Source organism: Arvicanthis niloticus, chromosome 1, assembly GCF_011762505.2.
Source record: "Arvicanthis niloticus isolate mArvNil1 chromosome 1, mArvNil1.pat.X, whole genome shotgun sequence".
NCBI lineage: Eukaryota > Metazoa > Chordata > Mammalia > Rodentia > Muridae > Arvicanthis > Arvicanthis niloticus.
In genome coordinates this window covers 100,900,396-100,927,783 of record NC_047658.1, presented here as the reverse complement: position 1 = coordinate 100,927,783, position 27,388 = coordinate 100,900,396, and the positions used below count along the sequence as shown (strand labels likewise).

General features: G+C 42.9%; 1 protein-coding gene and 1 non-coding gene across 2 annotated transcripts in view; both read left to right on the top strand.

The window, feature by feature from the left end:
* Positions 1 to 27,388, top strand: part of Adam12 (ADAM metallopeptidase domain 12) — a 328,831-nt gene that overhangs the window by 155,344 nt on the left and 146,099 nt on the right. The window lies entirely within an intron of this gene.
* LOC117701324 (small Cajal body-specific RNA 13) lies at positions 6,658 to 6,868 on the top strand. The gene has a single exon (XR_004605682.1).

The window sequence follows — 27,388 nt, the reverse complement described above, 5'->3', positions numbered from 1 at the left end:
TAATGCAACCTACTACAAGGAAAAGAAACATCTTACTTCAGGTATGGCCAGACGAGGGACTTAAAACCATCAGGGCCCCTTCTCTCCGGATGAATATGATGATCCAGAAGATCTTAAACATCCCCAGACTTATCCATAATCAACTGGAAGCCTAGCTAAATGCTGATATGTTTCCCATAACTGGCAAGGACAAGAAAGGGAGGCTTCCAAATAACTTGCCACTGAGCCAGCTCAATGACTAGGAAGTCAACATCCCATGGGCTTAATTTGGCCCTCGTGCCTATATCTGTGACGGAAGATATGACCAGACCTATCTAATCCACAAGAAGTGAGGCCATGTCACCAGCAAAAGGGGAAAGGAAAGAGAGACCATTGAGACCAGTATATTCATGGCATGGGTATAAAAACACAATCTTGTTTAGTCGGCCATCTCCAAGGACAGTCAATGACCATGTGTTTAAAATCTTCAGTACAAGTGTTTTTTTTTTTTTCCTCAAAGAGCTTATAAGTCATAGGTATAAGAAATCATTTCCATCCTTGGGGGCTTGTGTCCCCAAGAATCACTTATTGAGTCACAATTTTATATATTGAAAAATAAATGTTTATTGAGTCCCTGTGCTCAATTGACATTCATGGGTGTATACTTAAGCATGCCAGACACCACAGTGGGTATTAGGTATACAGTAGTCAGCAAAACAGATCTCTCCTTGAGTCTGGACTCCATAAGGGTCAGGGTTTAGCACTCATGGATCTGAGGGATCCTGTGAGCCTGCCCTGCAGCTCTGTCTAGTGTTTTTCAGTCTTGACTGTATACTTGGTGACTTGATTTCCTTACTATTGTGACTCAGAAAACAATGAACACAATGTACAGGTCTCTCTGTGGTAGGACTGGCAGTCCTCTGGGAATACACTCAGGAGCGGCATAGCCGGGCCAGATGGTAGTTTGGTTTTTAATTTTTTAAGAATCCTTTATACCGATTTCTCTAATGGCGGTACCAGGTTACACTCTCACTGGTGGTAATTAAGGGCATTGTCTTTCCCCACACCTTCTCCAGCATTTGGTACTTGGTTTCTATTGTTATTTGTATTCTAACCCAGGTGAGACAAGATCTAAAAGCAGTTCTAATTTGCTCTGGTTTCCCTGATGGCTCAGGATGGTAAGCACTTTTTCATGTCTCTTTCTTCTGAGAACTGTCGTTTTCACTTGTTAGCTTATGCCCTGCTTTGAAGATTTGTTTGTGGTGTTAAGTTTGGAAGTTATCTGTGTTACCCCCACTAAGTTCCCATTAAGTCTAGGGAATAAAGCTTACTGCCATAGGATAGGGGTGGGAGTTGGGGGTGAGAATTGCTTTCTCTTCTAGAAGCAACACAGACTTCATGAAGGTGCTGAGTAGCTGTAGGATCCTGTGGCTGCTTTAATGTTCTGTCCTTATCTCAAATCCCTAATACTTTATGAAGAGAGATGCGCCATATTAACAGCTGCACCAAGCACCATGAGTTCTCTGGCTAATTCTGTTAGGAAGGGACCCATTAATGAAGAACTGAGTGGTAAATTGCATGGTGCACAGGGCACCATGGGAAAGGTAGCTAGCTTCCCCTAGAGAATCCCAAGTGAGGTTCCTCCAAGCTGACCATCGACTAAGACTTGAAGGGTGAAAGCATTTCCAGAGAACTTCCACCTATAAAGACAGTACATGAAGCAGGCCTGTGTGTTCCAGTGGCAGAGTACCCAACCCAAGTAGCTTTGCCAACAGGAAGTTACTACATATAGACAGGCAGGCACAGCATTGCTAATATAGCAGCTGGATGTCATTTGGTCTCTGTGGAGGCTCATGGTGATTCTGTTTGGTTTTCATCTCTCAGTCGCAGCTACTGATTGCACTTTCGAGTATTCCACTGATGTGCAACATTAAATGTCTTAACTCTTTAATGAAAGAAGTTGTGTTTCCTCTCTTGCCTTGCTCAATTATTTAGGAAAGAAAATCTTTCTCTAGAAATTTCCCTGGCATACTCATTCACCAAGGGCCAGGGACCTGCCACGATCTACTTCCATGGTGAATTGGGGAGGGAATGGTGCCTGGAGCTTGGCGGTCACACCATCCTCACTGGTACCCTTGTGTTGACTGTTGCTACAAAGGAGAATTTGTTGCAGAAGTCCTTTAGCTCTTGGGTAGATTTGAGTGGACTGAAGACATCTGAAGAGACTAAAAATGGACTGTCTGTCACACACACACACACACACACACACACATACACACACACACACACACACGAAGTCAGACTTCCTCCAGTTTTCCAAGAATGGACCTCCATAGACAGTAAAGTCCCTGTAACAGTGAGACTCCCAAGTGAAAGCTGGTGCAATGGTGTGGTTTCTATGGGTCATACCCTCTTACTGCCCACAGTTATGAAACATCTTTTTAAAAAAATCTGCCTAAAAATTTCTGAGGAATTTGGGAATAAGAAGGAAATTTTTACCTCAAAGATATTTAGTCAGATCCTGTCAAATAAGTAAAGGATATTTGGGGTGTGTTTGCAAGACAAGATTTCTTGTCTGAAGATAGACAGCTCCTGGGTACTTTAGGTAACAGTTGCTTGGATGCAGTTTACTCCTAAACCATTGTTTTCTCACCAACTTCTGTGTTTCCTGGTGTTTACATTTCTATATTTGTTCAGAAAGGATGTCTGAAATCTGTAAAACATAATTTTTCTTGGCCAAGGCACCTACATTCCATAGGAATTCCACCCTACTCGATTTTATGAAATAAAGTTAAAACGTCTGTTGCAGTATTTACCTTAAATATTATTTTTGTTACAATTGAACCAAGGTATTCCTCTCCCTCACACTGTAATCCTTCTGAATATTAGATGCTGGGAGGGATTTATTAATATGCATGTCAAATAAAGAATGCTTTTTAGTTCCTTCTTTCAAAAAAAAAGACATTAATATGATGCCCATAAGTTAAGTAAAATCTACATTCTTGTTCAGTTTCAAGGTGAAAACGAAACCTTGAATTGGAATGGAAGGTCTACATGGATCTTGCCTTGGTAACAAGCCCTGCGCCATCTCCATTACTGTGCATCTGTTTCTCTTCATATTATCAACATAGTGCATTTTGGCCACTTTAATTTTCATGAAGATGGTTTCTTAAGAGGAAGCTCATGAGAATTTAGACTCAAAATCCTCTATAGCCTACCTACTCCACCATTAGTAAATGAAGGCAAGTGTCTCAGAGACATGGTTTTCTCTGTAGCGGTCTGAGGATCAGATCTCAATTTGAACTTTAATAGAAGTTCAAGGCGAAATTCTGTGAACCTGGGGTAATTTGGGGACCTTGTACAACCTGAAGCCACTTGAGTCCTGAGACAGTTAGCGATGATGAGACTTCCATTGTAGCAAAGTGCATTTCATGCCTCTTGGCCCCAAGAAAATTGCATGTTGTGAGTGGCTTGTGTTTTTCGTTGACGGATTTTTGCTCCAGGCTTGAAACTACAATTTTACTCTTGTCATTATCTCAGATCTGTAATTTGGGGAGAAAGTTTTTAAAAATATCTTTTCTTCACTGTGGCAATTATTCTGACTGGGAAGTGAACTTTTATTTTTCTTCTGGTTGAAGGGAAACAGGGAGGGAGGCATGAAGAAGAACTAGAGAACTTTGGGGTTTCCAGGCCCTTGGATTATGGGGTGGGATATCTCAAAATGAGAAAGGAACCTTTCCAGACTCTCTAATGTCATTGGGTAGTCATTAAGCATATACAAAATTATAGTTTGATGAACTTCAGGGTGCACCAGAAGAGGTAAGAGTGGTAATAATGGGAAAAGCCTGAATCTGGAACCAATTCACTGGAAACAAATTAACCAACAATTATGGCATGCCTTAGTTATATTTCTAGTGATCCCAAGTTGAAGAAAAAGCTTTTTGCAGGTACCGACAGCTCTAACCCACGTGGAGGCTCGGGGCACATTCCTCTCATGGGGTTGGGACTCCTGCCACTGAAAGAATCTTCCAGCCAAGATGTTTGAAAAGTTTTGATTTTCCAATTTTGTATGTCTCCAGAATGCACCAGAGATGAAGTCTGGGGTTCCTGGCTTCTAGTGCTTGTATCCTGTGGATTGAAGCTCCTCTTTCCCACTGAATGAATTCTATCATTACAGATACAGCTAGCCATCCATTCTTTGGCACAATGGCCTCCACCCAATGTCTAGTTCAGAGTACCAGGTTCTCTGGGTGTAGCTGTTCTTTCCATGAAAAGATACCCATTAGAAGCCACTTGACCATGCTATCTTTCCCGCCTTCCTGGTCTTTCAAATCTCATCACTTTTCTCAAAGGACAGTTTCTTAACTCTCCCCACTGTCACTAAGATATTCTCTGGTGTGCTTGTTAGTTTTAATGGCATAGCCTGGAATCACCTAAGATGATCAATCTGCCTGAAGATGATGGAGGATGAGGAGACCGGATTGGCCTATGGGCATGTCTGTGGGGGATTGCCTTGATTGTTAAATGAAATGGGAAGACCCACTCTGAAAGTGGACTGCACTATTTTATGGGCTGGGCCTCGTGTATAAGTGTAAATAAACTAGCTGGACACTAAGCCCAATAGCACAAGCAAGCAAGCAGTGTGGGTGTATTCCTTTTTCTCTGGTCTTGACTGTAGATATTATACAACTAGCTACCTTGAGTTCTCTCCTTAGCTTGCCCTCAATAATGGACTATAACCTAGAACTGGTCTTGCACTATGTTGCTTTCTGTCAAGATACTTTGTCATAGCAACAGAAACATAAGTAAAACACTTGTTTTGGACATCCAAGTCCTCATTCTACTCATGGCCCATGGCCTGCTCAGTCATTTCTGGCATATCAACATACTGAACACTACTGGACTTGGGGCTGGGGAGGTGACCCAGTAAATAAAATGATTGATAGGCCACATAGAAAAGACACACATATGCTCATAATCCCAGCACTGGTTAATTGGAACAGTGGAGTATGGCAGAGATAGTTGCATCACTGGGGATCACAGGCTAACGTAAACAACCTCTAGGTTCTAGGTAAAAGAATGGCTATCTCAAAAACAAAGCAGATAGTGGAGAAAATACTCAAGCATACTTAACTCTTTCACAGTTCTAAAAGTTAGAAGCCCACAGTCAAGAGGCTGAGATTTCCAGCAGGGCCTGGTCTAGAGACACTGAGGTAGAACTTGTCTGGCTTGTTCCAGCTGCTGGTGGCTTCTGACATTTCTTAGCTTACATTACTCCACTTTCTGCCTCCACTGTCATGTGTCCATCATCCCTGCATCCCTTCTGTGACTTCACATGGTTTTCATTTCTGGGTGTCTATGTCAAAGGAAAGGTGGGCTCTCCCTCAGTATGAGCCACATCTCTAAAGACCATGTTTCTAACCAAAGCCAGAGTCACAGACCCAAGCTAGGAGCTGGACTTTTCTTTTTGACGATTATAACTCCTCTCATAAAACCCACCATCGTGGTGTCTTAGCTAGGATTTCTATTGCTGTGATGAAAGACCATATGCAAAAAGCAAGTTGGGGAGAAAAGGGCTGATTTGGCTTATACTTCCGTTTCACTGTTTATTATTGAAGGTAGTCAGGAAAGGATCCTGGAGGCAGGAGCTGCTGCAGAAGCCATGGAGGGGTTTTACTTACTGGCTTGCTTCCCCTGACTACCTCAACTTGCTTTCCTATAGAACCCAGGACCAGCAGCCCAGAGTGGTACCACCCACAATGGCCTGAGCCCTTCCCAATTGATCATGAACTGAGAAAATGCCTTATTGATGAATCTCATGGAGATGTTTCCTCAGCTGAGGTTCCTTCCTCTCTGATGATTCTAGCTTGTGTCAGGTTGACACAAAACCAGCCAGTACAGTGGGCATCTCTCAGATACAATTTTCCTCCTGCTTCAGTGCTCAAAAGCCTTGCTCACGAAATCAATGCTAACTCCCCAGGCTTGGTGACCATGATCTTTCCTAGCTGGGTATTTCCCTTTCTACTCTGGCCTCCTCTTATTTCTCATAAGAAAGCCTGCTGGTGCCCAGGCTGATATAAATCCCATGAACATTTTTAATATTTGTGTCTATGTCCAAGGCATCTCTACTGCCTTGAGAATCCCGTACAATCTAAGAACCAGCAGCTCTCCAAGACCCATCTTAAAGACCTTGCTAGACTCTTCCTCTAACGTCTGGAAGACTCTGAGCTACTAAGATCTTTTTCTTCTCTGATGTCTAAGTACATAAAGCATTGTTGTGCATGAAGTCACCCTTGCTGTGAGAGCTGACGTGGCCAAAAGCATCCTTGGCTTCCCTTCTCAGGCCTCTGCAGGCATTGTCTTTTAAAAATATTTTTGAATGTTTCATTTGTTTATGCGATTGTTTTGCCTGCATTTGTGTCTATTTTCATTACTTCTGTGCAGTGCTCAAGAAGGAAATTGGATTATCTGGGGCCAGAGTTCGAGACAGATATAAGCAGCCACCTGGGTGCTGGTAATCCAACTTCCTTTCTCTGGAAAAGCAGCCAGGTACCCTTACCTGCTGAGCTGTCTCTTCATCCCCTGCAGGCACGTTGTCTTACAACATCTCCCACCCCAGCAATGCTGACATGTGGGGATGTCATATGGAGGCCTCATGAATTCAGATGCCATGGCTAAGAGAGGTCTAAGATCTCACATAGCGTGATGGAGCAAGGTGTCACACTGAGCCTTATAACTCCAGAATTCTGCTTCTGTGTCGTATTTGTTTGTTTTATCTGTGCCTGTGCTGTGTCATTGCCGATCCACCAACAGTCAGAGAAGCTTTGCAGTCAAGATATTGTTTAGCAGACAGAGCGGTTTCTGTTGGACACGAAGTACTGCTACGAATCCTCAAGTTACTAAGTGTGTTGCTGGAGGTGCCCTGCTTGTGCCTGGGGAGTGAACGTACAATCAGAGAGCTGTGGAGCCTAGGTTTTGGCCCGGTGGGAAACCTGAGCCACACACACTGAAGACAAATGGGATCACCTAGTGGATTCCTTGTTATTTGTATTGATTCCTGTTTTTTTTTTTTTTTTTCTGATGGCAAGTCCCAAACTATAATCTTGTTATTTTGCAGTAAAAAAAAAAATTATTAAATAAAGAGAATCTTTTGAGATTTTATTGTATCATTATCTTATGTATATAGGTGTTTCTCCTACTTAAAAGCCTGTGCACATGCACTCCTGGTATCTTCAAGACCAGAAGAGGATGTTGGATTCCTGTTACTAGAGTTACAGTTGAAAGTCACCATGTGGGTACTGGGAATCAAACCCAGGTCCTCTGGAAGAGCAGCCAGTGTTCTTCACCACTGAGTCAGTGCTCCAGTCCCCTTTAAATAATCTTTTTATAAAAAAAGTTGTTTGGGGCTGGGGGGGGGGGGGGGTTGTGGGGTGGGTGGAGCACATGTGCATGCTACAGAGCACAGGCAGAAGAAACCAGAGGACAACTTACCTGGTGGGTGGGAGTCAGTTCTTACCTTCTACCATGTGCGTTCTGGGGGTGAACCTGCACTTTAGCCCTGTTTCTCTCTGAGGCATTAGGTTGGGGGACCACCACCCCTGAGCATGCTCATTCTTGTGTTCTGTGTCTAGTCACTTTTCTTTACACTCAGTCAGAACCTTCCATATAATCGTCCAAACCAAACCTCCACCTGGTTAGTCTGAGGGGCCATGACCTGCTAAGAGAGTTATCTTATAAGCAAGTGTGAATACTCTATACTCTACTGTTCTCCGTAAGCCTATGGCCCAATGAGCACCATAGAAAGGTCAGCCTCCCCCACCTCCGAAGAAAACGATATCCCCAGACCTTCTCTAGCCTTCCTTCCTCACACTTTGAGATCAGATATGTGGCCATAAAATGGGACATACTTTTGATATATTGGGAAAATAATTTCTTTCCATCTTGAAAAAATGTACCCTCCTCTCACCACAGCTGGGAGTTTTGAATATGAATAAATTGCCAGGAATTTGGCAGTAACCGTATATTCATAAATACACATGAAATTTGGTGAGGTTTAAAGAAAAACAGAATTGAAAGAGCATATTGTCAGGTTGAAGCCCAGACATACCTTGAGACGGGACTGTGTTTCCAATGGGTTGTTCATTTGCTTTGTGAGGATGGATGCCAGGTAGTAGACCCCACAATGAAAGCCAGGCAGACACAGTACCCACAGCCTGCAGTAGGATGTGAAGAGACCTCTGCCTTCAGACCCAGAAATAGAAGCAACAGGATTTGTGTTCAGCCAGTACAAAGCATTTGCCTGTACAAAGCAGATGCCCCATCTTTTGCCTCAAAAGTCAGTGACCCCCAAAACATCTTGCCTCTTCTGATGGCTCCTTTCAGGGGCTAGGAACAGCTCTCACATGTGAGAGAGACGGAGAACTGGCTGGTGCACCCTACCCCTCCCTGGGCATTTAAATTTTGTCATCTAACACTTCATTAGACTTCTCTCCAGATAGTATGACTTCTCCTTTGCCACAGTTGAAATTAAGTCTTTTAAAAAGTGTCTGTGGAGATGGGAAATCATATGGTAGCTGACAGCAGTGCCTTACCACTCCATTTTGTGCTTGCAGACTCGGGAGTAGGGCCCACCAGGCAGGGGCAAAGAGCCATCTGAGGAGGGCTGCTTGGGAAGGCCATCATCCTGATTCAAGGGAGGCCTTGCCTGCATCATTGCTTCCCATGATTTGGTGATTGCTTATTTATGCTTATTTTGTTATTTGTTTGGGGGAATTAGAGGCATAGGGTGTGTGTGTGTGTGTGTGTGTGTGTGTGTGTGTGTGTGTGTGTGTGTGTGTGTGTGTGTGTGTATACACAGGTACACACACCTGTGCATGTCCAGGAACCAAAAGAGGGAATCAGGTCCTTTTTTATATACATGATAGGGTCCAAACTCTACTCATGATTGCATGACAAGTGCTTTTATTGTCTGGGTCATCTCTTTAGCTCTGGTGATGCTCATTCTAAATAAACACTCATGCAAAAGCCATGAAGCCTCCTGTCATATTACAGAACCCTTCCCCCAACAGTCTGTGCTTTGGAGGTTACCTCATGACTCCAATGTGGAATGCTCTCCCTGAGCAGCTTCATCCTGCCTCCCTTTCACCCTTCAATCTGCAAATTGGGTGAGGGGACTCTCAGGCTCCTAATCCTGTGAACCCCCTTGACACTTCCATCTCTATGACAGAAGGACCTCCCACTCCATCAGTGAATCCTAAGGATCATCTTTTACATCTTCAGGAGTTGCACCTGGCCACATCCCCTGGTACCATACCTTCTCTGATCTCAGATAAACATCATCTTCCATCCTCTAGCTCATCAATTCCCCTTCTCCAAGACACTATCATCCACTTGTCTGGACCATCAAGCATGTCTCATGAGCTATGAACGAGTCTCTGTGAAGTCTGAATCCTTTCTCACCAACCTCTGCTCAAACTTTCCAGTACCTTCATTGCTCAGAGCTAACTCAAGGGTCTGTCTGAGATGTCCTCACAAGTGACCTAGTTCCCTTGGTCTCTAGTCACATATGACTTTGTTGGAGAAGGTTCATGAAGTGGCAACCCTCCTGCACCACCACCTCTGCTCACCATGCTTCTTTCTTTTACTCAAGTATTTATCATAAAATCCTCCAAAATACCATGGACAGCTGTCTCATTTGGTCACTACCATATCTCTATACCTAGAATCAAGTCCAAGTGGGTGATGAAGATGTACTTACTTTAAAAACACAATGCTTGTGTGTGTGATATGTCAAGATGTGCAGAAGCCAGAAGAGGGTATCAGGTATTCCCCTCTACCACTCTCTGCCTTCTTTCTTTGAGACATGGTCTCCTACTGACCCTACAGCTCAGGTTATTCAGCTAGAGATCCCCCTACCATGATCCTCCTGTCTCCATCCTGCTTTGTATGGGAGTGGGTTACAGTGTGAAAAGATTGTGCCCAACTTTTGTCAGTAATAGGATCTGAACTCTGTTCTTCCTGCTTTCAATGCAAGTGTCCTAATCTACATGGCTATCTTTCCATACTAAACGTATACTTTCAAAGCGAATGATCAAATGCCCAAGCTGCTTAACGATTTGTTGAACACTAATGACATGTAGGTCCCCTATATAGTGAGCCAGGCTCTTCATGCCACACATCAAATCCTTTTCCAGGCTCACCTCTGCTCCTGAGGTGTGCTATCAACCCACCTTATAAATGCATGTCCCATCCCCGAGACTGTCACTGGTTCCCTCTGACTTCTTAGGTTCTGCTTTAAGCTTCTGGCTTCAGTCTATTCCCTCCTTCCTGTCGGGGATAAGTCACAACTGCTCCCATGGATCCCTACCTATGTCCTCTATGCCTCCTCATGATGCACAGAATCCTAACTGAATGAATGAAACCCTCTGCTTCTGTCCTCCTCAGTCTTGTGACTGAGCGATCATACATTTCCCCATGTATGTTATACATGACCAGTGAGTTACAGCTGTCTGAGTTGAGTTGCTTCCCACCATTCTACCATCCTGAGCTGTTGCCCTGAATTCCCTCACCTTCCACCCTCACACAATACTTCCACTGAAAGGGCCCCAAGGGCCAATCTGCTCAGTAAATGCACATATGCTCATTGACAAAATGGAAGTCATTTATATCAAGGCAGAGAGTCTGGAAAGTTAAAGACATGACTCTCACATACGTGGGCAGTGAGCATCTATCAAAGATTTAGACATCACCTTAATTAGGGTCTTGGCCAAGCTGACACTGGCTGAAAGAAAAAATAAAAATGATAAAATAAGAATGCTGACTTAGATACAAAACTGGTTAATGTCCTTCAGGCCAATAAAACCGAAACTTCAAGGTTTATCCGCTCTAGCCAACAGAACCGCTTGTGGTTTATCAGTCTTCGGCAAGTTAACCTTTAATTGCACAGAATGGGGTCAGTAATCAAAATCGAATAGTAAATCAAACCAAATAGCACCCCTAGGATGAGAGTCTACAAAAGTACAGGCACTGGGTATCTTAGCCTGACTGCCTCTGTCACAGTGACTCCATTCTGCCGGGGTAGCACAAAAGCTGGGCCAGACAACGCATAAATGGCTGTCTTCTATTTACACCAATCAAGCCTCCCTCCCCTGACCCTGCTCCACTCAGCCCAGTGAGCCCTAGGCAAGCTCGTTAAAAGACACCCTGGTTGGCTTTAAAAGCATGTGTGCCTGAATCATGACAAGCTTCTCACCCCAGTCTTGAGTTTTACTTAATGTATGCTTAACAGTTTGGTGGCTCTTTGAAATATCAGTTCCCAGAAGCTTAAAACTAAGAAGAGTAGTAAGAAAGAAAAAATATTCCCTAGGAGTTTGATGAGATTTACAATTAATATATAATTAGTGAAGATTTTTAAAATATATTTTCATTGGCAAATAAACATTACGTGTGTGTGAGAGAGAGATGCATATTGTTTTTAAGTGTATATGTATTGTGCAATGTCTAAATGAACCCTTTAATGCCTATAGTCCTTCACACCCATGTTTGTGTGTCTGGCTGGCTGGCTGGCTGGCTGGCTGGTGAAACCCTGTGATCTCTCAGTAATTTTAAAAAATACCATACTCTCTTGTTAGCTGTCTTAGTTAGGGTTTTACTGCTGTGAACAGACATCATGACCAAAACACCTCTTATAAGAACAATATGTCACTGGGGCTGGCCTACAGATTCAGAGGTTCTGTCCATTATTGTCAAGGTAAAAACATGGCAGCATCCAGGCAGGCATGGTGCAGAAGGGGCTGAGAGTTCTCCATCTTCATCTGAAGGCTGCTAGCAGAATACTGACTTCCAGGCAACTAAGGTGAGGGTCTTAAGCCTACGTCCACAATGACACGCCTATTCCAACAAGGTCACACCTCCAAATAGTCCTACTCCCTGGGCCAAGCATAATCAAACCATGACATTAACCATCACCATGTCCTATACTAAACATCTTGACATATTCCTGTATCTAACTGAGCTTTTGTGTTATTCAGTCAAGGGTCAAGACCTTCCCAACCCTTCTCTCCTAGCCCCTGGTAACCACTTGTGGATTGCTTTTGATTGTCTTAGATCCCATTTATAAGTGAGAATAATAAAGTTTGACCCACTACTAATCTTTTTATCCTGCCTCTGCTTCAAATCTATGTTGGTCACACCCTTTCTCATCAATATAGGCATTCAAAGACTGCTTCCTGATGTAATTGGAGGTGCATATGAATTTGCTTCCTCTGTTCAGACATGTGAAGCTTAAGCAATATGCTTAAACCTTAAACCAGCACAAAGAGGCATCCTTGGAGCGAAAATACAGATGAATAAAGTGGAGAGTGCCACTTTTCTATGCTGACATTTGAGATGAACCATCTTGTTTTAATGTTGTCTACAAGGTTGAGTTAATATTGCTTGTGGAGATTCAGGGACTTAGGACTCATTTTCTGTTTCACTTGTTAGTTTGATTGTAAGAAGTGCTCAGAGCTGACTTTAGACTTTGTTTTTACATTTGCACGAAACACTTCAATGCATCCATTTTAATTATGATAGAGACACAGTAATGGTCCGCTTTCTAAGCGTTTGCGATTATACCCATAGATGAATACAACTTCTAGCCTAGTCATAGCTTCTCTTTGCAAGAAGAGCTCACCTCAGCCTCTCAAATACTAGGATTTCAGGTGTGAATCATCATGGGTACCACTCCCTACCCTCAAAGGTTGGGCAAATGGCTTTGCCTTTGTGCAGAAGTGCCTGGTTAGACATGCAGCTCTAGACCCATCATGATCCAGCTTCTTCTGGAGGAAGTCAGTCACATGCTGAAATGAGGCTTTGGCATATTTCATAGAATCATATTGCATAGCTTCACGAATGCAGAGGTAAGTGGCTGCTTGAGATGCTAAGAATAAGTCTTGGCTGAGTGTTCAGTCCCAAACCAGCCATTTCTACCGACATTGTCCCTAAGTCTCAGGAATCACTGTGGAAGATGGGGGCAGAAAGAATATAAGAACTGGAGGGCAGGAAGCAGAACTGTGAGATGCTGTCTCCTGAACATGGTACAGGCACTGCAGTTATAACCTCATAGCTACTGTGGCTGCCTGCATTGGGCCTGCACAAGACGGGGTCTGTCAACCCTCAATCATGGGTAGATTTGAAGTGTTTCATGGGACCCTACCCCATCTTGCTGAACTATTAGTACATAGTGGATTCTGATAGAGGAACAGTCATTTTCTTCAGAAGTGTGCCCATGGGTAAGCCCATCAGGTTCCAATGGGTAGTTCAAACCCAGTGTTCACACAGCAGATCCTGTTAAGCCCAGCTGGTCTCAACAAATTTAAAAGATGTGAATGTGGGAAAGGGACTTGTATGGAAGACAGACTCAATAGTGATGGAGGGAGATTAAAGAGGTGGGGGGTATAATATGGAGAATACACTTCATACATGTAGAAAACTCAAAGGACAAACCTAATAAAATGCTGCAGAAGAAAAATTAAAGCATAATAAAATGAAAGTAATCCGAGTCAATACAGGGGCACAGGCTCAGAGTGCCTCTAAGAATTGGAGAATTTTTCTCCATGTGTGAGATCTGCATCCTTAGACAGGTGTTGACCAGCCACAGGGTTCAGCGTCCCAACTAGGCAGACCTTCCATTTCCATCCTCGCCTATATCTCCCAAAGTTGAAAGTGTCCCTCTCCAGACTCCTCACAGATCCACCAGGAAGCCTTTTTTTTTTTTTTTTTTTTTTTTTTTTTTTTTTTTTGCCTTTCCCCCCAAGCATCTAAGCTTCTTATTAGGTGTCTGTGACTTCTGGCAAAGTCCCAGCGTGCTGAGTACATTAGATCACTTAAAACTGGGTCACACCAAGGCTGGCTGTAGCATTTCCTCAATTAACATGCTATATCCAGAGTCACTTTGCTTTTATTAGCTTCTCTTGATAAGCACTTGGGGTGTTCATGAACCAATGTTCCCTGCTTCGTGGATGTAGATTGTCCAGGAAGAAATATATGATCCCTAAGTATTTTGGGCTACATTCCTCACCCCATTTCTAAGTAAACCCCTTTATTGCTGTCTCCCACCTTTGGGCTTCCTCACATGTGTAAAAGATGTGTCTAAGGTCATTGTCCTTGCTTTGTCTGTTAGAGAAATGTTCATGCTTCCTAGTATTACCACCAAATTTATTTCAAGCACCCAGTTTTGTTTTAAGTGCATAGGTGAATCCAGAAGGTGCACTTCTCAAATCCACCTCACCAGTTCCAGGACTCAAATAGATTTTCTCCTCCATTGCTGTCAGACTATGGGCTTTGCACGTGAAACAAACATAGTTGTCATACCCTGTTACCCATGCTGTGTTTCCTGTGCCCACACACTTAGTTGTATTTGTGTCACATGTTGATATTTATTTATTTACATTGGAGTGTTTTCTTTGAATTTTAGTTTTGAGGTGGGATCTTGGTACATTGCCCAGGCTAGCCTGAAACTTGAGTTTCCCTCACCTCAGCCTCTCAAATACTAGGATTTCAGGTGTGAATCATCATGGGTACCACTCCCTACCCTCAAAGGTTGGGCAAATGGCTTTGCCTTTGTGCAGAAGTGCCTGGTTAGACATGCAGCTCTAGACCCATCATGATCCAGCTTCTTCTGGAGGAAGTCAGTCACATGCTGAAATGAGGCTTTGGCATATTTCATAGAATGCCACAGACTTCTGTGATTAAATGGAATCTTTCCATATACCCCATGTCTTAGTTAGGGTTTCTATTGCTGCAATGAAACCCTATTGCTGCAATGAAAGCAAATTGGGGAGGAAAGGGTTTGTTTGACTTATGCTTCCAGATCATCAAGTTTATCATCAAAGGAACATCAAAACAGGAACCCAAACAGGGCAGGAACCTGGAGGCAGGAACTGATACAGAGGCTATGGAGGGATGCTACTTACTGGCTTGCTTCACATGGCTTGCTCAGCCTGCTTTCTTATAGAATCCAGGATGACCAGTTGAGATGACACCATTCACAATGGGCTGGGCTCTCCCCCATCATTCACTAATTAAGAAAATACCCTGTAGCTGGATTTTATGGAAACATCTTCTCCATTCATGTCCCCTCTTTTTGGATAACTCGTTTGTATGTCAAGCTGACATAAGACTGGCCAGCACACTGCACAACTGCTTCAGAAGCCTTGCTATCAAGTGGTGGCTGAAGGTATGCTCTCAAAAAAGATCACATGTACTAAAATACTAAATGACTTAGAGATTAACAAGATAATGGCATGAATGGGAACAGACAATTGGGTAGTGGATTCTCAAAGCCTATTTCTCTCAGAATCCTCATCCTTTTACCTGTAGTAATATGGTCACAGGCTGGAACACAGGATACCTGAAGTACATTTTGGACCAAGAATATGTTTACTTTTTCAATACTTTAAATTCAATGAGGGCAGAAAAATACATGTCAATGCTATGAAATCTCTGGCATCCAGTATTTGCTAAATGAATGAATTCAGTGAGATGTGGATGAAGACATACGACAAGGCAGTCCTCTCTGCCCCAGCCACAGGAGGAGAAAAGCTCATGCTGACAGTGTCCCAGCACTGGGGAAGACAGTTCTCCACTCTTGGTGCCTGTCTTGTGTGGCAGCTGCCATTTCAAGGAGGAAGGTCACAGCTACATTTTGGGTGTGGTACTGTCAGTGACCATCTTGTGAACTATGACAAAGACCTGCAAGACTCTGAGAACTGCCTAAAACAGTGACAAGAGCCACCTTAGATTTCACTAAGGTATGGTCTTTATGGAGACATCTCCAGAAAGGCACCACAGAAAACTGGAGTTAGCAAAACAGAGAGAAGGTAGAGACTTTTGAGGCCAGACATGGAACTGGGGCATGACTACACAAAGGAAATGCATGTAAGGGTTGAAAGCATGCCCCTTTCCACACACAGATCCCAGTGCCACCAGGTATAAACCTAGGATAGGGAATCTGATCTGATTTGATCAGCTTTAAAGTAGGTCTGAAGTCCCACCTACTCACATCTCACTATGTGGCATGAACAGAACAGTGCATGCTTAGCACATGCCTGGGGCACTGTCAGCATGAAGCCTGTAGCCGTGACCATCTACAGGAGGGTGGAGCTGCTGTGGCCATGACAGTGACAGGGTGGGTTACAAGAAAAGCCAGACTTGGGTGGTTGACATTAGCCTCGGAAGCTTCTGTGCTCTTAATCCAACTTGTCCTTCCTGCCTCAGTTGTCATCCTACTATGTGACATATGCCTCTATATCTCATGCTGAGGGAATGAATGCTCCAGTTCTTGAATAGCATGCCCTCGTTCCTTCTTTGCTTCTTTCCATGTGCTGTCCCATAGTTAGCACCTGCTGCTTGCTTTTCTTACTTACTTGTTGAGTCCCTCTCCTTCATTGTGAGCCTTCTCTGTGCCATCTGGGAGGGGGGACTCTGTTAATTCCTTGAGTAGGTCCAGGACTCCTTCCTCAGCCATCATAACATATGTATGATGTATGTACTATACATGTGTACTCATGTATCTCTCTCTCTCTCTCTCTCTCTCTCTCTCTCTCTCTCTCTCTCTCTGTGTGTGTGTGTGTGTGTGTGTGTGTGTGTGTGTGTGTGTGTGTGTGTGACTGTGGCATGAGTGCATCTGTGCATGTGCATCCATATGTTTGTGAGTGTGAACATATGCTTGGCACGGCATACATGTGGCAGCCAGAAGGTAACCTTAGGTATTGGTCCTTGCCTTCCACCTTACTTGAAACAGAATCTATTTGTTGTATACTGCTGCATAATCCAGACTAGTTGAGCTGCAAGCTTCCAGAGATTCTCCTGTCTCTGTGTCTCTCACCAAAAGAACACTGTATTACAGATGTGTACTTCCCCAACTGCCTTTATATAGGTTCTAGGAATCCAAACTCAGGTCAGTGTTTTCACAGCAGCCGCTTTACCCAGAGTCAAATCTCCAGGCCTCTCATCACACTCACCTGTGTCTCCCTACTCTGGGCTGAAGACCTCTTGAAAGCATATCTAGGAATTAGAGCTTACAGTGTGCTCACAGTTGCATGTGTAGAGAAATGGATGGTGGCTGGATGATAGAGAGGTGCATCCATGGGTGGTAAGTGAGTGATGAATATATTGAGGAGTGCATGGTTGATGGATTGCTACATGGATAAGTAGATGATGGATGTGTTTATGCATGCACGAATGAACAACTGATGGATAAGTAATGAATGAACAGTGGATGGATGATAGAATGATCTGAAAGATAAGAAGACAAGGGCCATGCTGAAGAAAATTTTGTACAGAAGATTCCTTGACCAATGAAGATCTCTGAGATACAAGCTAAGAAATAGAAGTGTTTATCACACTGGGCTGCAAGGCTAAGCCTGTGTGGATTCCTTCCAGGCAGCTGGCAGAACACCTGGTATACCATAGTAACTCTGGATGACACCCCTGGGCAAGTAGTCCTAGGTGCTATAAGAAAACAGGCTGGGCAAGCTAGGGCGAGCAAGTCAGTAAACAGCACTCCTCCATTGTCTCCTGCCTCCAGGTTCCTGCCCTCTTGAGTTCCTGCCTGATGTCCCTCAGTGATGGATTATAATTGTAAGATGAATAGGTCCTTTCCTCCCTGAATTGCTTTTGCTCATGTGTCTTAGCACAACAATAGAAACCTTCACCAAGACACCCACCATTCCTGACAAAAGCAAATACAAGTGTTGTGAAGTTGAAAGAGAAGAAGCTGTTACCTGCCTCTGTAGGGCTACCAATGGTCATTCCACTGGGATGTCAGGGGACAGCCAGACCTTTTAAACTAAAATTCAGTTTATAAGTCTGATAATAAATTCATGCCTTTTCATTGTGTGGCATCATTTAAAAGGGACTCCAGAATATCAAAAATGTTCAAGAGCAGAAGTGGTGTACCTCTATCAATTTTTATCCCAAACTTGCACATATTGTGCACATATTTGGAGTCAGACCCAGGTCTAAACACAAAACCCGCTTATGTTTTATATATCCCTCATGAGCAGAGTGTAAAGTAACTTCATACCTTGTGTTTAGAGCCCACACATCTTGACATGAGGTTAGGTGTTTGAGTTTCTCCCTGTGTTGTTAGTTCAGATTTTTGGGCCAGTTTGATTTTAAGAGTAGGGATGTTTGATCTATATTGATGCCTTCCTTTTGACAGTCAATGTCTGTTTTATGACCTAGAGAAGAGAAGAGCCAGATCCCCACAGCAATCCTTACCCACAAGTATAAGCGAAGACTGAGTTCTGTCTAATGTAATTGTGACTCTTGGGTGAAACAGTTTAGGAAACAGATAAGGTCAGAACAGGGGGAGGGGGAGGGGGAGGGGGAGGGGGAGGGGGAGGGGGAGGGGGAGGGGGAGGGGGAGGGGGAGGGGGAGGGGGAGGGGGAGGGGAGGGGGAGGGGGAGGGGGTGGGGGAGGGGGAGGGGGAGGGGGAGGGAAGGGAGGGGGAGGGGGAGGGAAAGGAGGGAGAGAGAGAGGAGGGAGAGAGAGAGAGAGAGAGAGAGAGAGAGAGAGAGAGAGAGAGAGAGAGAGAAAGAAACTTAACTTCAGGGCTTAGTCAAGTAAGGCTTGCCTTATAAACCTAACAACATGAGTCTGATAGTGGTTAACAACTGGGACACCTAAATCTAAATAAATGAACATTAGAAGACCAACCCAATAACAAGGGTTCAAGTGTGAAACCTGAGCCATAATCATAGTAAGCTTTGTACCATTTTAAAACCATAAGGTAACTTCTGTGCAGTATTCAAGAGACTGAAGTCTATGGAGGGTCAATGTGTTCACCTGGAGGATGCTGGTTTAAGAAAATCAGTGTGGGATGGGATTGTGTGACCAAAGGTGTGCAAATGTATGGAGTCCAGGCATCAGCCTCTAGTGTCATCCCTCAGGAGCTTTTCAGTTTGTTTTTTTGAGCCAGGATCTGTCACTGGCCTTAGGTTCTTAGGCTAGACACATTAGTCAGAGAGCCCTAGGGATCCATTCATCTCCATGTCGGGATTACAGGTGTATGCCGCCATGCTGGGCTTTTTACATGGGTGGGTTCTTGGGGTCAAAGTCAGATCTTCATGCTTGTCCAGCCAGTACTTTAGCAAACCCACCACCTCCCCATCCCCAGAAGACCAAGTCTAAGGCCGTTATGGCACAACTTTGTGATTTCAGTTTTTGTCTGCTTGTTCAATCTTGATGTGCTCTAGACAAGAACTGGGAAGAGCCAAAGACCTGGGTAGAAGAGAATCTAGGATGGATCATGCAAGGATTCAAGATGTGTGCACCTTTTATAAGTCATGGCCCTGGTTCTGGTACAGAGCTGCTAGGAATAGGTCCAAATTCCTTGGCTCATGAGTCTTGATGCTAATAGAAATTTCATGCTCTTTTTGAAGAAAACCAAGCAAAATATAAGGACAGTAATGAAGTAAAGAAAGAATATCAAATATACAATCATTTATTAAGTGTGGATTTAGGAAACCTTGGGGTGCCAAGTTTTTGAGTGTTAGTCACAGAACTCAGTAATAGAGTCTTCTACAGTTACATGGAAATTGCCATAACATCCCTGTGTTTGGATTTCAAAACATTCTCTCATGTGTTCATTTTTCCAGCAGTCCATCCATTCATGACTTATGTGGAGGGCTTGTTGTATGGCTCTGGGAAAAAGCTGTTGTGGGATGCCTGCCACTCTGCCGGGGGAGGGAGATGAGCCCCACCTTTCTCTGTCTCCATCAGGCTCTCAGGACCTAGGATAATGTGTGGGAACATGGAAGATATCCAAGAAATGTCTGGGTGAGCCGAGAGAAATCGACATTTGAAAGAAGCCTGGGGTCTATTTAACTGGAAGGGATAACCCTGACTTTCTTACTTGAGAAAATTTGTGCCTTCTTTTCTGTTCCACACATCTCTGTTTACCTCTGATCCCTGTTTCTCAAATAAACGCACAGATGGCAAGGCAGAAGGCAAACTGTGTTTGTTGGGACCAAGTCATCTCAGGGCTGAGCTGTTTGAAGGTACAAAGCATTGATTCAACATCATAGGTGGCACGACTTGGATAGTGGAAGCACTTTCTGGTAGACTGGCCTTCCTAAGATTTTGTCCATCTATGATACCCTGAGATATCAAGTTTGGAATCCCCTATAGAGAGGAGATACCACACGAGCACCATTGAACTCACCTCCATTCACCTCAGAGGCAGTTGTTTCTGCCCTACTGTGGTCAGCATTGACCTTGCATGGTCTTGCTTAGTTTCCCTACTGTGCATTTAGTATCATAATTCCACTGACGTTTCAAACTTCCCAAAGGCAGAATCTATTTACTCCTTTTACTTCATCTCTGCTTATTGAAAGGTGGTTTGGAAGATCAAGAACTCGATAAATTGCCATTAAGTAAGCATTTGGGGATGCTCACGAGAATGCTGTTGAGTAAATCCAGGTCCCATGGGAAGAAAATCCCACCTACACCAGAATACGTACGTGTGTTTTTTTTCATCTTGTGGATATGATGTCTTTCATACCGAAGATAAATGAGTGTTCTTTGCTATCGTAGACCCTCATTATCACACTTAAATCTCAACCTTGCATTTCCTACCCATGCTTTTAGTTTTGAAATAAAACTATTCCTGTCAATAAGGAACTTACCAGTCATCATGCATGGCACATTTCCTAAACCACCACTTCCTATGTATCCGTTAAGTTGCCACTACAGAAACTAGCTTGCATTTTCTGCACCTTGTGACATTTTATTTCAATTTTGAGTAGATCTCCTAATCATGTGCTATAAATAACTTCATTTTAAGTTGTATCTTATTTTGAATTATGTGTTGTCTTAGTCAAAGTTTGTATTCCTGCACAAAACATCATGACCAAGAAGCAAGTTGGGGAGGAAAGAGTTTATTCAGCTTACACTTCCATATTGCTGTTCATCACCAAAGGAAGTCAGGACTGGAACTCAAGCAGGTCAGGAAGCAAGAACTGATACAGAGGCCATGGAGGGATGTTACTTACTGGCTTGCTTCCCCTGGCTTGCTCAGCTTGCTTTCTTATAAAACCCAAAACTACCAGCCCAGGGATGGTGCCACCCACAATGGGCCCTCCCACCCTTGATTACTCATTGAGAAAATGCCTTACAGCTGGATCTCATGATGGCATTTCCTCAAGGGAGGATCCTTTCTCTGTGATAGCTCCAGCTTGTGTCAAGTTAACACACAAAACCAGCCAGTACATGTGTATATGCATGTCTGTGTGGGGGAATATGCACATGAGTTCAGGTGACCACCAAGGTTAGAGGCATTCCCTGGAGCTTGAGTTTCAGCCAGTTGCAAACCACACAACATGGGTGCCGGGAGCTAAGCTACAGTCCCCTGCATAAGTAGCAAATGTTCTTAACTGCTGAGCCACCTTTCCAGCCCCCTAAATGACTTCTAAAGGACTACATATACTCTGTCATCATCTCAGAGAAAGATGTTGTGTAGACAGCATCAGAGGATTGTCAACTTGCTCTCCCCCCCCCCCCACTCCTCTTCTAATATCTCAACGCCCATAATCAGCTTGAAGAAGCTAATGATGAGTCAGCGCCCCTATTCCCTGGGCATGGGGACTAAGGTGGTAAATGTTGGGCTGTCTCCCTAGGGAAAAGTAGTGGTTTTGTCGGAATAGAGAGGATTAGCTAGGGTTTATTGCATAGCCATAACCTATTAGTAGAAATCTGTATAATTAATATCAAGATGAAGATATAAATTCTTAAATGGCACCAATTTACTTTGTTTACAAATTTTAAGGTTTTCATTGGCATTAGCTTCTTAGTGATATAAGAGTGAGATGAATATTGTTACTCTCATAGGCATTGTACCAGTATAACACACTTAGGAATACAAAGCTTAGACCCAGTCCTTCTTTAACTTTTTTAACTGATTTGAGATGGTCAGCCTGTGAGTTAAGGGACTATAGCAAATTCATGACTTGGAGTTTATTATAAGGGTGTTCTCTATGTTTTATTTAGAAATAGCTGAGTGGAGTTAACAGGCAACAGTCCAGATTACCTTACATGGATAGCTGGTTTTCAAAACATCAGAAATCCTTAGAATTGACATGACAAACATTTCAGTATTAATGTTCATTTTCATTAGAGACCTGTCTGCTCCGGACAGCTTCCTATGTTAAATTCTAAGAAGAAATTGAGCATCCTTGGAGTTACTCCAGTTGTGGTGAGACAGCCACTAGGCAAGAATTGCCACTTTCCTTCTACAGACAAATTACTGTCCAGAAAAGGACACACTTGCAGAATAGTCGACTGATTATATCTGCCTAGACAGAGTAATCAGCCCTTAATAATTCTGCAGCACTAAGGTCTGTCAGATGATCCTGGGCCAGAAGGCAGAAGAACAGATGCTCCAACGTTTTGAAGTAGAGCGAGTGTCCAGGTGTTCAGAGGTCTCTATAAATTGGCTAAGTTTTAGAAGCTATGCTTTGTGCTTCCCACAATTGTAGTCAACTCAGTCATTCTGGATTTCTGATGGGGTTGAAAACTTATAGCTATTTACTTTGAGAGAAAAGATCTGAGTGTATGGTCATCAGCTGACATTCATCCTAAAGCCAAGGAAAAAGCCAGGTTCAGAACTAAGTGTTTTACTTAGGATAGATGACAGAGGTGCTGGTTAGTCAACAAAAGGATGGACTGGGTATTAGGACTATCTTGTACCTCACTGGTACAAATAGGCATAATTATGCTCTAATTGTATTTTGAGAGAAAAGTTTCCTTTTAACAGGAAGGGTGATGTGTAGGAGGAGCTAAGGTGGGAGGAGTACTGAGAGGAAGAAAAGGAGTAAGAAGAGGAGAAGAAGAAGGAGAGGAGAAGCTAGGTGATGAAAGAGAGATAGAGGGGGGAGACAGGGAAGCAGATGTTCATGTATCTCCACCAGTCAAAGATAGTTGATATATCTAGGTTGGGTAGTGGGTTACACCTCTGATTGAACAATACCAAACTTATAAAGCCTATGATTAACATTTCTTAAAAAAATGTATAAATGCAAAATGAAAAGGGGGCATGGGATAGGGGTTTTCTAAGGGGGGGGGAATGGGGAAACAGGATGGTATCTGAAGTGTAAATGAAAGATCTAAAAAAAAAAAAAAAAAAAAAAAAGATGTTGTGTAGAGCAGACTGATGTGCACTGCCCATGCCATGCAACTAAAATTAATAGAAATGGCTGAATACCCCATCCTTTAAGTCGAGACAGACTTCTGGACTCACTCATTAGCCCCAAAGACCTGCAGTTGGTGCCCATTCTGACAGCCCAATGCTGGCTCATGGTCTATGAAGCAATATAATGCCAATTAGGTAAACCTCTTATTGAAATCGTATCTCAATAAAAATGGGGATGAAAATTCCACATCTTCTTCATGGTTCTTCTTAAGTCTGCTTTTTTTTTTTTTATTTACTCATTTCATTTGCTTTTGCTGCTGTGGCTAAAAATTTACATTATGTCTAAGGGTTTTTTTTTTATTAGTGGCATTTATTGTATGTTCATACGCATGAGGGAAGTGGGACACAAGCCACAACACAAATGTGGAGGTCAGAGGACAACTTGCTGAAGTCAGTTCTCTCCTTCCATCTTTACCTGGGTTCCAGGGGCTGAACTTTGTTTGCACACTAAGTACTTTCACATGCTCTAACACTTCACTGGCCCCTTTGCCTTTTGCCACCTGAGTACTTGATATTTATCATACATGTAATCTCTGTTTATTGAAGGGATGGCTGTATAGATATATGTATGGCTGACAGGGGAACTAGGGGGGAAATATGGGAAGATAAGCAGCTGGTGGATAGAAGTATGGGTGTTTGGATAGATGGTGGCTGGGTATTTGGGTGAGTGGGTGGCTAGAAACATGACTAGGTAGGTGATAGAATGAGTGCAAAAGTGGATGGATGCTTAGAAGTGTGGACAAGTGGATACACTTCCAAACACTACTATAATTACCTGTGATGTATCAATAACTACAACAAATGGAGTAGGGTCTGGGTGCCATGTCATATGTCAATGTCCCTTCCTGCTCAAATTATTTTGAGGAATTAAGAACCATGGTCAAGATTCCTATGTAGCATAGTCTGTATTTTGTAGCTACTCTTCATCATCCTTATATTACTAAGCTCATGTCCTTCTCCCTATCCCAGAGTGTTCTTGAATAATTCAAGGGTATTTAGTATAACTGTAACAATGATGACAACTCACTGTGGAAATACAGAGCCACAAGGGGAACTAAAAACCTGAAAAGTAATAAAGTCACTCCTCATTAGTGTGTTTTCAAGAAACTTCTTTGTACATGATAAGGCTGTAAAATTGAACAGGGAGCTGAACCAATAACATCAAATGTAAATTTCATAAACATTTACACGAAGAAAATAAGGCACATTGGCTGTTTGGTCTTAAGTCCTTTTAGAACAAGTACTGCACTTATTCCAGATATAAATCTCATCTTTTGGGAGGAGTGGATAATTGATACATATTTATTATCAAACTTCCTTTTTTTGCATTTGGATTTCCTAAAGTTTTTTTTTTAACACTTTAGTCCTTTATGTTTGCTCTCTCGTTGGGATGGAGGTTGACATTAAATGATACTCATACATGTAAACATACACATGGATAATGTATACAACACACAAAGGCACATTCATGTGCATACACACTGTATGCACACATCCCACATGTGCACATACACATGCATGCATGCACATGCGCACACATGTAGACAGAGATACCTCTACACACACACACACACACACACACACACACACATATGCATATACACATACTCCTGATACTAAACTGTTGTTACAATTTTTCTTATGCTAAAGCTGTGGCTCCTGAGGAGGAAGGGGTCACATTTGGACCCTCCTTTCAGACATCAGACCATCACTTTTTCACTTATACAAGAAGTAGCCTTAGGGCTGTGCAGAAATGGACCTGGAATAAAAGGCTCTGCCCAGTCCAATGGATGACATCTTAACATCCACAAAACTCTTGTGGTATTTTGCTCTTTCAAAAAATGGGGATCTTTAAGACCTCATTTTTCTCAACCTAGATTGTAATTTTTAAAAAAAGTCTCCTTAACAGAGATCAGAGAGAGAGTGGAGGCAACCTGGAACCCCAAGTTCTCTTCCACTGAGAAGCCATCTGTTAACTTATAGCTAAATTCCTCTTCTATCTTTTGTCCCACGACATTATATTAATTGCAGTCTATACACACATGTGTATATATATGTGTGTGTGTATGTGTATATACACACACACACAGAGGGAGGGAGGGAGGGAGGGAGGGAGGGAGGGAGGGAGGGAGGGAGGGAGGGAGGAAGAGGGAGAGGGAGAGGTAGTGTTTATAAACCTAAGAGCCCAGTAACACAGAAACTGGTTCCTGAGGTCAGCTGCAGATCTATATCTTTCCTGAACTGCAGGGCCTGGCTCTTGAGTACAGGATAAGATGAAAACACTTGGAATGGTTTTTTAGCTACAATCCTTACATATAGCACAGACCTGAAGCCCTGCACCCACAGGGGTCAGGTTTAAACTTCATCCCAGACACTTATGAGAAGGATGACCTTAAAACATTCTTCATCTGTCTAAACACCAGTCTTCATGTGTCAACTGTGGCAATGACAGCGCCTGTGGAATGTGGAAGGGATTTAAGAATTGTTTAATGGAGCGCCAAGGCCAAGGCAACTATCCCAGATCACGTGTTATTTCCAATCACATCATCTGTGTTCTAGCAGTGTGATTTAGATGCACATTGTATAGACCTTGAGACCTACAGAGTATTTCTCTTTGAAGAATAACTTTTGTACACATTTCAGAAAAATCAAAGCAGAACTTTTCTTTGAAAGATTTATTTGCATTATTTTCAATTATATGTATACATGTATGTCTCTGTACTTGAGTGCAGGTGCCTGTGAAAGCCAGAAAAGACCATTAGATCCCTGAAGCTGGAGTTCTAGGAAATTGTAAGCTTCCTACTATGGATGCAGGGAACTGGATTTTGATCCTCTGGAAGAATAGTGCACGCTCTTAATCACTAGAACTTCTTTCCTTGGTCAAGAAAGCAGATAAGAAGACATGGGAGAAAGACTGCATTATTTACCTGTCTGTCCCTATAATAAGAAAAAGCATTGTGTCCAAAAGAAAGAGTCTTTTGGGTTTAAAGTTTCACAGGGATAAGAGCCTGTCATGGGGTGGAGGCATGGCAGCAAACAGGCATGGTAGCAAGAAGCTGAAAGAACACATCAGGAAGCAGAAAGAGCAAACAGGAAGTAGGGCAAGACTATATATTCTCTCAACTCCTGCCCCAATGACATACGTATGTAAAAGTAACTTTTATTCACCTGATGTAATTGTCATTTCTGAAGCTTGCTGCCTCAGTCTGCTAACCTAGGCCTACTTCTGGAAGCTTCTAGCCTCCATACAATCTAATCTTCTTCTTCTTTCTAATTCTCTGGCTCATGCTGTCTTCACCTGTGTCTAGCTAGTTCTCTTTCTGCACAACTGTCCCATTAAAACTGCCCTCCTCCTCTCTCTCTCCCTCTGTGCATTGTTCCCTCTTATTGTTGTCTCTTTTTCCTCTCTCCTTTCAAGGGAGTTGGGCAGATCTTTTCTGTCAAATCTTTCTTTGATCCATCACGTGGTCTGCCACTCAACTGAACATCACTTTCAAACTTGTGTGCTTCCTTCTACAAACTAACTTTACCTTCACTGTTTGGGATTAAAGGTGTGTACTAAGGGTGTGTTGGATTTCAGCCAGAGGGACTAAGGTGTGTGCTAAGGGCTGAGCCACACTACAACTAGAAATAGATTTGCTTCAGTAAGTAACACAATCTCAGGGTTCACAGTGTGATCAAATATCCTGCAGCATACTTACTCTAGCAGGGCCATACCCTCTAACTTTCCTCAAACAATGCCACCAACTGGGGTCCAAGTGTTCAAATGCCTGGAATTATGGGGATATCTCTTGGTCAAATTGCCATAGATGCTCTCATACCATCACTACATCTAGGAAGTCTTGCTTGTACACTCAAACATCTCCAGTCTACGTGCCTGTTTGCACTCCACACTTCCTCTACCAGGCCTGGTATGTCATGCATCAACTGCTGTCCAAATCTGGATACTTTATTTACATTTGTTTTCATGTTAGTTATCCTAACAAACTGGAGGACTTTGGTGACATGGACCACACTGAAAATCATCTCTTTCCTCAGTATCCAGTGTGGCATGTCGAGGTATTCAGTGTTTACTGTTATAATGAACAAGCTGGCTTATATTCTCTGAATGATGTTTGGATATAGTCAAAATACAGAGGAAATATCCTTGACTCCATAGCATCTTTCTATAAAAA